Source organism: Schistocerca nitens, chromosome 3 (genome assembly GCF_023898315.1).
Source record: "Schistocerca nitens isolate TAMUIC-IGC-003100 chromosome 3, iqSchNite1.1, whole genome shotgun sequence".
In the NCBI taxonomy this organism is placed as follows: domain Eukaryota; kingdom Metazoa; phylum Arthropoda; class Insecta; order Orthoptera; family Acrididae; genus Schistocerca; species Schistocerca nitens.
Genome location: NC_064616.1, coordinates 992,614,852 through 992,626,977, shown reverse-complemented (window position 1 = coordinate 992,626,977; position 12,126 = coordinate 992,614,852).

Here is a 12,126-nt window from a genome sequence, read left to right as displayed (position 1 = left end):
TGTGCTATTCTGTGGCTAAAAGCCAGACTCTTAAGAGCTCCCATTCATCAGGAAACCTAATGTCACAACCAGCATGCAACATAACAGGGCGTTTACCGGTATTTTATCAGTATGATCACAAAACGTATAAACATATAATTCTTACCTTCGAGAAGGTCAGATAGCCTCCCCCACGACTGTGTCACAATTTCTGATTCCATCTTCTATCATAGACAGCAGCTTCTCGAAACAGGCCATGTCCATCCTAACGAAGTCCCGAAATTCTTGCGGATCTTCGGGCCACAGTTCTTTAGTTAACAGTGAATATATTCCCCTACCTTTGTCCCTTCTTTTCAGCCAGGGTCGAACCCAACAAACCTAGTGCTGGTCTGGTGTAGGTGCCAGAGGATTTAAGATCACTTTGCAAAGATTTCACTAAGGAAGACACCGTGGTTATAGTGGGTGGGGCAGGTAATAGTATTGACAGAGATCCTGGGTACAGTATAGAGTGTGACCTGGCAAAGATTGCATCAGTACTGAAACATACTAGCGTTGAGTTTGTATCCGTTCTTGGGCGCCATGCCCGACCTCATTTGAACTCTTCTGTCAAGAGAGTTAATTTGGAGTTAGAACAGCTGCTGATGTCAGGTGCAGGGTCACACATTGGTGTGATTCCTGTTGATTCTCTCAATAGGGGGAATTATACTAGGCATGGCCTTCACCTCAACAGGAAAGGAAAGGGTAAACTGGCTGGGAAAATAGCAGGAAAGTTAAATGGGAGAGGCACTGCCATGAGTGATAAAATACCAGTGGTTATACGGTTCGGAAAAGACCCTCTTCTAGGGAAGGGAGGACAGAAAGAAAACAAATTTTAAGACAGGTTAGGACTCAGACAAACCTTCAGTTTGAGAAAGAAAAAAAAAACATAATTCTAGCTTATTACATCAGCATTAACAGCTATTGGATAAGAATTTTCAACAGTCAGCAGATATTTCAACTCTACCCAATTTTAACTCAGTCAATGTGAAATGTCAGCTATCCTTTTTGCATCAAAATATTCGAGAACTGACAAATAAAAGTAATGAATTAATTATATGCATAGATAAATTAGAGTCCTCAAACACAGCTGACATAATCTGCCTCTCTGAATATCATGTGACCACTGGTATAGAACTTTTAAGTGTTACAGGTTTTAGAGCAGAAATGGAGAAAGGAGAAGTTGCCACATTCATCAGGAACTGTCATAAATTTAAGAACATAGACATTCACAAATTTGGCCTAGAACAGCATATGGAAGCATGTGCAACAGAAGTAGAATATCACAAAAGCCCTTCATAATATTAAGTCTATATTGAGCACCTGCAGGTTACTTTAATCTGTTCATAAAGCACCTTGAAGCTGTACTGGCCCATTTAACAACCAAAAACAAAGAAATAGTGGTTGCTGGTGATTTCAGTGTAGATTTCCTTAAAGACTCTCCCAATAAGAACTTCTGAGTTAGTAGCACTGTCATTCAACTTAATTCACACTGTAAAGTTCCCCACTAGGTAGCCAGTTGCTCACAAACAGCCATTGATAATATCTTTATAGAAAAGTCCAATGAACAAAATTATGATACAAAAACAATAGTCAATGGCTTCTCAGACCATGACATGCAGTTCCTTCTGTTAAATGCTAATACTGAACAGAATATGAAATCTGTTAAATCTGAGCTCAAGAGGGTAATCAATAAGCCAAAAATTGATTATCTTAGGACACTCCTGAGAGGCATTCACTGGACTCATGTTTACAGTGCTCATGGCACGAATGAAAAATATAACACTTTTGCTAGTAAAGTGCTTACCTTATTTGAGCACTTTTTTTGCCCCAAAACTAACCAAGGTTAGAGCAAAGTCTACAATCAAGCTGTGGATTACTCAAGGAATAGGGGTACTTTGTAAAACAAAAAGAATAAAACTGTGTCTGCCAATCCAAAACAGTTCTGATGTTGATGCTACAGCACATTACAAGAAACACTGCAAAATATTAAAGACTGTAATATGGACATCAAAGCAAATATATTACAAGGAAAAGATAGTCATATCAGATAACAAAGTAAAGACAATATGGTATATAGTGAAGGAGACCGTTAGAACCAGAGATGAAGAGGGACAAATAGCATTAAGAGTAAATGATACATTCGTTACAGATGTTTGTAGTGTTGCAGAACTTTTTAACAAACATTTTATAACTGTTACTGAAAAGATGGAGTTGTCAGGTTCTGTAGATGCTGCTATGAAATACCTGAGAACAGACATTTCAAGTAACTTCCATAATATGAATTTGACCCTCACTACCCCAGCAGCAATAATGTCCATCATAAAATCTTTAAAATCAAAAACATCTAGTGGGTATGATGAAATATCAACACAGTTAATTAAAGAATGTGATTCTGAGTTAAGTAAGATATTAAGCTATCTGTGTAACCAGTCCTTTATTAGTGGAATATTTCCTGAATGGTTGAAATATGCTGAAGTTAAGCCATGGTTTAGGAAGGGAGATAAAGAAATAGCATCAAATTTCCGTCCAATTTCACTTTTGCCAGCACTCTCAAAAATTTTAGAAAAAGTAATGTACAATTGGGTTTATAACCATCTTATCTCAAATAACATACTGTCAAAGTCGCAGTTTGGATTTCTAAAGGGTGCTGATATTGAGAAGGCTATCTACACTTACAGTGAAAATGGGCTTAATTCATTAGACAAAAAATTGCAGGCAACTGGTATGTTTAGTGATCTGTCAAAGGCATTTGACTGCATAAATCACAATATACTTTTAAGTAAATTAGAATATTATGATGTAACAGGAAATAATACATAATGGTTTAAACTTATATCTCTGGCAGGAAACAAAGTGTGTCATTAGGAAAGAGACATGTATTAAGCTATCAGACATCATCCAACTGGGAACTAATTACATGTGGGGTCCCACAAGGTTCCGTTTCTTGTGTATATCAATGACCTTTCATCAGTAACATTACAGGATGCTGTGTTCGTTTTGTTAGCCGATGGTGCAAATATTACAAAAAATAGCAAATTAAGTGTAGTCTTAGAAAGATCAGCTAATAGAATATTTGTGGACATTAATCACTGGTTCCTAGCCAATTATTTGTCACTAAACTTTGAAAAACACACTACATGCAGTTCAGAACTTGTAGGGGGTGTCCAATGAGTATATGCCTAACATACGATGACAAACAGATAGAAGAAGTGGACAGTGTTAAGTTCTTGGGATTACAGCTGGAAAATAAATTCAACTGGGAGGAGCACACCACAGAAATGCTGAAGTGTCTTAACAAATCTCTATTTGCATTGTTAATTATGTCAGACATAGGGGATAAAAAAATGAAAAAGCTGGCATACTATGCTTACTTTCATTCCATAATGTCTTATGGTATTATTTTTTGGAGTATTTCATCAAGCCAAGCCAAAGTTTCCTGGACACAAAAACGTGCAGTAACAGTTATATGTGTTGTGAACTCATGAACATCCTGCAGAAGCCTGTTTAGGGAACTAGGGATACTAACTACTGCTTCCCAATATATTTATTCCTTAATGAAATTTGTCATTATAAATACAGAACTTTTTCAAACCAATAGCTCAATTCATGGAATCAATACTACTAATAATAATAATCTTCAGAAGGATTTGAAGTCACTTACTCTTGCACAAAAATGTGTGCATTATTCAGGAACACTCATTTTCAATAACTTGCCAGCAGCCATAAATGGCTTAACAACCAATGAAATTCACTTTAAGAGAAGCCTAAAGGATTTGTTGGTGGCCAACTACTTCTACTCTATTGATGAATTTCTCAGTAGAACCCACTGATTCGTGTTTGTGTGTAGATATATAAGTACAATATAACTTGTGCACAATTTCAGTGCAGTAATGTGTTCATTGTAAATAAGTGTGTGTGTGTGTGTGTTTGTGTTTAAGTGCAATTTAACTTTTGCACCATTTCAGTGCAGAAATGTGTTCATTGTAAATAAGTATTATAGTAGTTCTATTACATGTTTATTACCTTATAAATAAAAATTACATTTTTATTTTAAATTCAATGCATTAGTGTTTGTAAAATGATTCTTTCATATAGTGTTCATTAAAAAATGGCGATTATTTGAAACGTAACTGTCTAATGACAAACCAATTTAAACACGTAAATTTTAACCATAAACAGTAATTTCGGACATAGAGGTGTATGGAAATATGTACTTGTGAAAAAGTTACGAAGAAAATAATTACGGAATCTTAATTATGCTAATGTGTAGAAGTCTGTTAATTGGTAGGAACATTTTATATGATATCAATCCTCTGTAATTAGTAAATATAACAAGTGTAATGTTAACATTTGATACCTAAGTGATTTTTAACTGTTAATTAAAGAAATAATAATTTTAAAAAATGCCAAGGAATATTCGGGATTGTTAAGAAAGTATAAATAGTTACAAACATGTTGGCAAAGAGGGTCAGTTTGGTTTTGGTATTTGAGCAGTGAGTATGTAGCTGCTCCTTTTGTATTGTAAGTATTGTTTGCCTTTGTAATAATACTTTTATTTTGTTTTGAAAGTATAATAAAAATGAATAAACTTAATACAAGATTAAACTAAATCAGCTCTCCAGTATTTGTGTTACAGAGAATATTCCATTTTTTTGAGAATGGGACAGAAAAGAAAGTGAGTAACACTACATAGGACATAATGCTACTTATGTGAAAACGCAACTTGGAGAACCAATTCTAAGTACAAAATTTATTTGAATTTTTACTTTTGTAAACTGTTTTTCGTCTGCTTTGTCATTATGGAGGTCAATAGACAAGTTAACAACAATAGGTTCAAATGGTTCAAATGGCTCTGAGCACTATGGGACTTAACTACTGAGGTCATCAGTCCCCTAGAACTTAGAACTACTTAAACCTAACTAACCTAAGGAAATCACACACATCCATGCCCGAGGCAGCATTCGAACCTGCGACTGTAGCGGCTGCGCGGTTCCAGACTGTAGCGCCTAGAACCGCTCGACCACCTCTGCCAGCTAACAACAATAGGGAAGTTGACGATAACAGGGAGATTAATGGAAATTTGCAAAACAGCGTAGATATTACTGATAAGAATGTAGTCAATCGAGACAATGGAATCGGAGAGGATAGTGATCACAGTAGTGTATGTTCACCCTTTCGAGATGTTGAACCTAACGTATCAGCTTTGGATAGGTTAGTTCAACTTATGGAAGAACAAAAACGATCGATGTATGAACAAAAATGGTCAATTGACGAGCATAGAATCACTCTTGATCAAAAGCTTGATTTGATCGATAAAAAATTAGACAAACAACTAACTCAAATTCAGGAGACAAAAGAGAGTTTAGAAAAATGCTGGGGAAAAGTAGACGAAATTTCCAGAAATGTGTCGACTATAGAATGGGAAATTGTCACCTTGAAACAGGAATACCAAAAATTCGAAGAGAGACTAGATTCTGTGGAAAATATCGAAAAAGTTGCTAATGTTGAAGTGTTACAATTAAAAAAGCTCAAAAAAGATTTCGTAAAGAAACTCGCAGGAACAAACCAAAGTATACAAAATTTCACTAAAATTAAATCATGATGTAGGCACTTGTTTAGGCGAAATTGCCAACTTCAAATCTAAATTTCAAGAAATCGAAAATTCCGTTGCTGTGAAATCTTTCTGTAGTTACAGTCCATTGTGCAGTAATGTTAAGATAAAAATATTTTCAGGGGAAGGCAATGTACATCCAGCTGATTTCATGTACCAGATTAACGATAACTTCGAAAGTATAATGAGCGATAATTTGAAAATTAAATGTTTTTAAAAATTTTTAGATGGGGAGGCTTTGTCATGTGTGAACCGAGCAATTAAGCCCGAACTGTAGTTTAATGAGGTAGAATGAGCTTTCATGAACAAATTCTGGTCAGACACTAAACAAGCCAGAATCAAGTCAGAATTTTTGAATGGGCCAAATTTCAAACCGGGTAGTGAACGCATGGAAACCTTTTGTGAACAACAGTTAAGAACTTAAGTACATCTTGATAAACCACTCGATGAAATGATCCAAATAGATGCTTTAAAACGTAGATTGCCAAACAGGGTTCAGTGGAGTCTTGTTTACAGATCTGATGATACAATTGAACAATTTCTTAGTTATATAGATAAATTGGACTTAGCATGGGAGAGAAATGACAGATGTAATGGCAAACCTGATGATAGCAGGAATAACAATAACAGAGCTTACAATGATCATTTCAATAGCAGATCTAGAAATGATGACAGAAGAAATGGGGAGAAGAATGATAGGCAGAGACCTGAGAACAGGAATTTTGAACCAAGAAATAGGCAGTGGGGGCAAAATCAGGGAAACAATAGTAACAATTTTGAAAACAGAAGAAATGGTCTGGTACACTAAGACCTGCCTCATTTGGAGCCTGGCGAAATGGGGCAAATTGACATGGGAATTACAATCAAGCATATCGTAGTAATTTCAGAATGGGAAGGGACAGAAGAAGTAGAACATACTAAAATTTTGTACCCAGAATACAACCTGAAGTAAGTAGAGTGAAGTTCGATAGGGAATTTTGGGAAAATTTTTTATCTGAAAAAGGAAAGATCAACGAAAAAGTAAAAAAATCTGAATTTGAATTAGAAGAACACACTTTGAGAAATTTATTTAACAATAGTAATGTAGTAGTAGTTGTTGATAGTGATGAGAACAGATCTGATGAGTATGGTTGCGTGAGAATGTTGAGTGACTGTGAAATGAGTGAAAATGCTGATACTGGTGGTGTATTTGTGTAAGCTGATGTTCATGTGAGAGGCAATGGAAGTGAGAATGACAGATTAATTCCAGATGAAACTGCAGTAGATAATAGACAGGAAAATGAGGATGTGGTAGAACACAGTAGTCACAGTGCTGAGGTTGTTGAAGAAGTGTGTGAAGAGAGATATGAGTTTGGTGTTGAAAATAATATTAAGTGTGATGATAATGTTTCTGATGAGAGTGTTTCAGATGATGATGATAATGATGTTGATGATGATATGTTACTTACAGAACTAGATGGGATGATATATGTAGAAGTTAAAGTTGATGATTTGATGCTGAATGATTCTATAATTTCTGGTGTGTGTTTGAGTAATGAGTTAGAAACCAGTAGAGCAGTGCCTGATAGATTTATGTTATCAGTTGGTGTTGGTGGTGTTGTGTCTGAATGTGTTTGTGAAAATGGAAAAGAAGATCTAATTAGTGACAGAGTATTAAGTGTAGTCAATGACTATAGTAGCAAATATCAGTATGGTGATCAAAAGTGTAAGGTCTTAAGTGAAATTTGTCAAAGTGTGTACTCAGATGGTAAAATTACCATGAAAAATATGGAACAGTCTCCTGGTTATAATATGATTAGTAAATGTGTTGAATCTGTAATAAAAGGTAGTGATTGTGATAAAGTGGTGAAAATAGTTAGTGACTATGGTGACAGATGTAACCATAGTGGCCAAAAGTTTGAAACCATAAACGAAATTTGTCAAAATGTGCACGTAGGAAAGGAAAGTTATTTTTGAAATTTGGAACAGGCATCTAATAGTAACTCAATTAGTGAATGTGTACAAGTAGTGAAGGAAGAGAGAGTGTGTGTGTTGAAATCAGTAGCTTGCAGACAGATTTGAGGGAGTTTTGCAAAAACAATTACCTAGTTAATGAAAGTATCACAAAACCAAATAAACAACCAGCAAATAGTAAACTTGTGTTGAAGAATGTACACTCTGTGTCACACAGAAAAACCCATGTTGTACACCTTGTCATGCCACTCTATGAATACTTTGATCCAGTACTCAAGAAAATACTAATTGAAAGAAAATTACAACTCATAAAAAGCTCAATTAATTTCCACTGCTTTTTGTAAATGCAAACACAGACAAGTGAGAAATCGGATAACTTAACACATTTGAAGCTAATACTGTAAAATATCTTTAGTAGTTTACATTCATATTGCTTTTATGTGTGAATATTTGCATATTTTTACCTATATTTTGTTTATTCATAGAGTGAGGGTTGGAAAGAGTATGTTTGAACATTTGTGTATGCTTTTACCTGGCACAGATTGGGGTTGTTTGATTTTATGAAGGACCATTTGAATTTGTTGTTATTTGGAGGAACATGACACAGCTGAAATTGAGCAGATAACCTTTATCACCTATTTAGCATCATGATATTTGTTCTTTGATATTTGACATACCATTGGAAATTTATTTGTTATGCATCTTACTTTACACAGTCAAGGTCATACTGATACTTTAGCAAACTTTACGGTGAGCACTTTAACCCAGTGAAAGTGAAATAACCAATAAGAGGAAATTTATTTTCATTTTTGTTATCACAGAATATTTAATTTTTTTTTAAATTCTTATTTCCATCATAAATTATGAATTAAATAGTGATTTGGGAGTTGAAATAGTCGAGAATACATTCTGTGTACTGTATAGTCAAGGCAAAATCTGGGGGTGAACATACGCTCAGAAGCATTTCTTCAGTAGTTTTGTGGCGAAATTTAACAGGTAGGGGATCTGTGGTACTTTCATAGATACACCATGTGGCATATAGTGCCTTGCCCAGCCAGTGACTCCATATTTATTTTCTGGAACCACTTCCCTTTTACTATCCTATCTAGTTAGTAAGAGCAGTTAGGATCCTTCTAATATCCTGGAGTATACAGTGTGTGATTTGTAAGATACAAGTCTATATCTTGACAAGACACGTAACTTAGAGCGTGAAAGAACAAAACCACCAATTTCAATTATTTTTGGTAACCAGTATTTTCAGGATGATATCCATTTTTTAAATTAAGATTCATCATTTAGTGCTTTGCCACTGTGTACCAGTAAATTATGAACAGATTAATTTAGTATATGGTCATTCAATGTGAAGGAAGAGGATTTATTACATGAAAAATGGTTCAAATGGCTCTGAGCACAATGGGACGTAACATCTGAGGTCATCAGTTCCCTAGAACTTAGAACTACTTAAACCTAACTAACCTAAGGACCACCCACACATCCATGCCCGAGGCAGGATTCGAACCTGCGACCGTAGCGGTCGCGCGGTTCCAGACTGTAGCGCCAGAACCGCTCGGCCACAAGCGGCCGGCAGGTCCCAAGTGGAATGTATAACTTTCCTTAACCACTCGTAATAATGGGGTTGTTCATAGTTACTCATGAGCTGCTGCACTCGTCGGCCTGACTACATTGACAGTCACAGTAACACAACTACTGGTGAGTTGATTCAGTTAAATCTTCTGCAACCGTAGCGGTCGCGCAGTTCCAGACTGAGGCGCCTAGAACCGCTCAGCCACCACGGCTGGCTATTACATGAAACTTTTAATGAAAAAGCAGATGATGTGACTGACTGTTTGTGTGGTATGGATATTAAATATCCGACATATGATGTTCAAAAATATTGTGATTCTATCAAAGCTATGAATTCTGATGAAACATATAGTGACAAGCATAAAAATTGTGTGAGGACACTAAGAACAGATGCTATTTCAAATGATGACAGCCTCAAATCATTCTAACGAAATTTTCCTCAGGAGGTTGCAAGCTCTTTTTGCAATTTGGGGGTTGCGAACCCGAGCCTCTGAGCTGGTGTGACTCTTTCCTTTTTAAGTCACATCCTCTCTTACTCTTCGGTACAAACTCATCCCCATCCACTTTCTGGTTCGGACAAATAGTTAGAGACTAGATGCCAAAAGGAACTGGTGTACATATTTTATACTAAGCAAGCTGCCTTTTTTCTGGTTATCTGGATACGAGTACAAACTTTAGGTAGGTTTAATAATGTGTGGTTTAATAATACAACTAGAGTAAAAATTATGAGGAGGATTGTGTAATATTTACTTATCATGTCTGTATAGTTATAATGAGGTTCTGTTATTTTACATTGTGGATGTGATACTCTCACTGTGATGAAGATGACATACTCTCATTGTGCTGATGACTTTGTGAAAAGTTGAGAAAATGTTCAGAGTTGGTGTGAAGTTTCCTTAATATATCGGTGCTGTTATAGAGACAATTTATTACTTTACAACTGAGATGTGGTTACAATTAGGTTACACTGTTTGTTCCCTTATATATGTATTCTCATTTGGTTTGACCTGTTACTATGCCTATTATGTGAAAGTCACTGGATACACATTGATTTAAAATCAAGTATGAAAATACTTTATGTCATAATCTTGTCCTTAACATGCATTTGATCTACTGTGTAAGTGGAAAAGGAAAAATTATCAGAAAAAATTTATTATGTTTGAATTACTAGAACGACTCCGTCTGTGGAGCATAAAGAAAATGGAATTTTATGTTGGAAATAGTTATTGGGACAGAAGTGTTCTGATTCCCAGGATTTAAGACTCACACAGTTTTATTTTGATGTAATTTTCTACCACTTCAATGAACAAACCATTGTTAGTTGTATTTAATTATTCTTTTGCCATCCTAGGACAATAAAATAGGTTTAATGTTTGCTAAGTACAATAAAATAGGGATAATATTTGCGACATGTCTGTTATCTGTATAAGTCATTATTTCTCCTTAGTATAGATATGAGGTGTTCTTTGTCGCAATGTCTACACAAATCTGAACTGTTCAATACTGTTGTATGTTACAGCAAGTCAATGAATTTCAATATACACAAATGTTAGCTTACAATCTGATTCTTAACGAAAACTGGTTAAATTTCTCCAATATCTTATTGAAAATATTCTGATGACCACTAATGATTCATGTGTAATGAGTGGCAAAGGAAAAACTAAAGACTGAGGATTCGTATTCATGGTATAGTTATGGTTCTTGCAGACATCTACTGTCAATTGAAGTCTAGTTGATTCATTAATATGTAACTGATGAGGAAATATATATTTATCATCCTTTAGAGTGGCTGAACTAACCATTTTACTCCTAATCTTAACTCATTCATATTTAACGACTAGTACTTCACCATATACCTTAACCTATGTCGGAATTTACCTTATTAGTGCCCAATTTTATATACTATATGATCTGATGTTACTACATCAAGTCTAATGTGGTGATGACCGACGAGAAATCTGTCGACTAGTTGTTGAGCAGTATGTATTCTGGAAATAACTTGTTGGTACTTAATTTGCCAATGTAAATCTGATTCTACAGTAGCATGTGGTCATGGTGGTTCTCAGTCTCTACAAGAAGATGCTGAAAAATTTGAGATGATGACTTTCAAGGTATGATAACAAGGTGCTTTGACAGTTATTGTGGGCAAATCCCTTTATCCACCCTTGTGGTTTCCTGACCTGAAATGTTCATGTTGGTTCAGTTGTTCTAAAGCCTGAGTTTGACTTGTAAAGAAATGAGGACGTGTGGTTCTACAATTTGTACAGTCATTATGTCTATGTGCATTTCAACAGTTGAAAACTGACATAATTTTTCCATGAAAATAGATGTCTGAAAGGCTAACAATTACTGTTTCTTGTAAAATGCTTGGCAACTACCTTTGCATGATAAGATGCATACTATAATCATCTGTTTAATCTGGTCTGTCTAGAATTAATACAATGATATACTGTTACATGCAATATATTCCTTTATAATCATCTATTGTCAATGTAATTTCAAATTTATGAGTGTTTATTCATACCCACTGCTGCTAGTAATATTTTGTGCCTACACTTAATACAACGATATACTGTTACATGTAACATGGTTCTCAGTAATCACTTATTATCAATGCTCTATTCCTTTCAAAAGAAATGCACTTACTATAATTAATCTACAACTTACAGGCACAAAATTAGAACTACTGATGTATTAACATATACTATGATGTGCTGTCACATGCATCCTAATTCTCTGTAATTATTCATTGTATTTGTGGTTAACTGCTTTCTTGTGGCATACAGCCTACCCCAGTTATTATTAACAGCAATATCATAATTATAATTGATCCTATCACTCTGCTAATGAGTGTTTATTTGTAAGTACTACCACTTGAAAAACACACACACACACACACATTACATATATATATATATATATATATATATATATATATATATATATAATCTTTGGCTTAT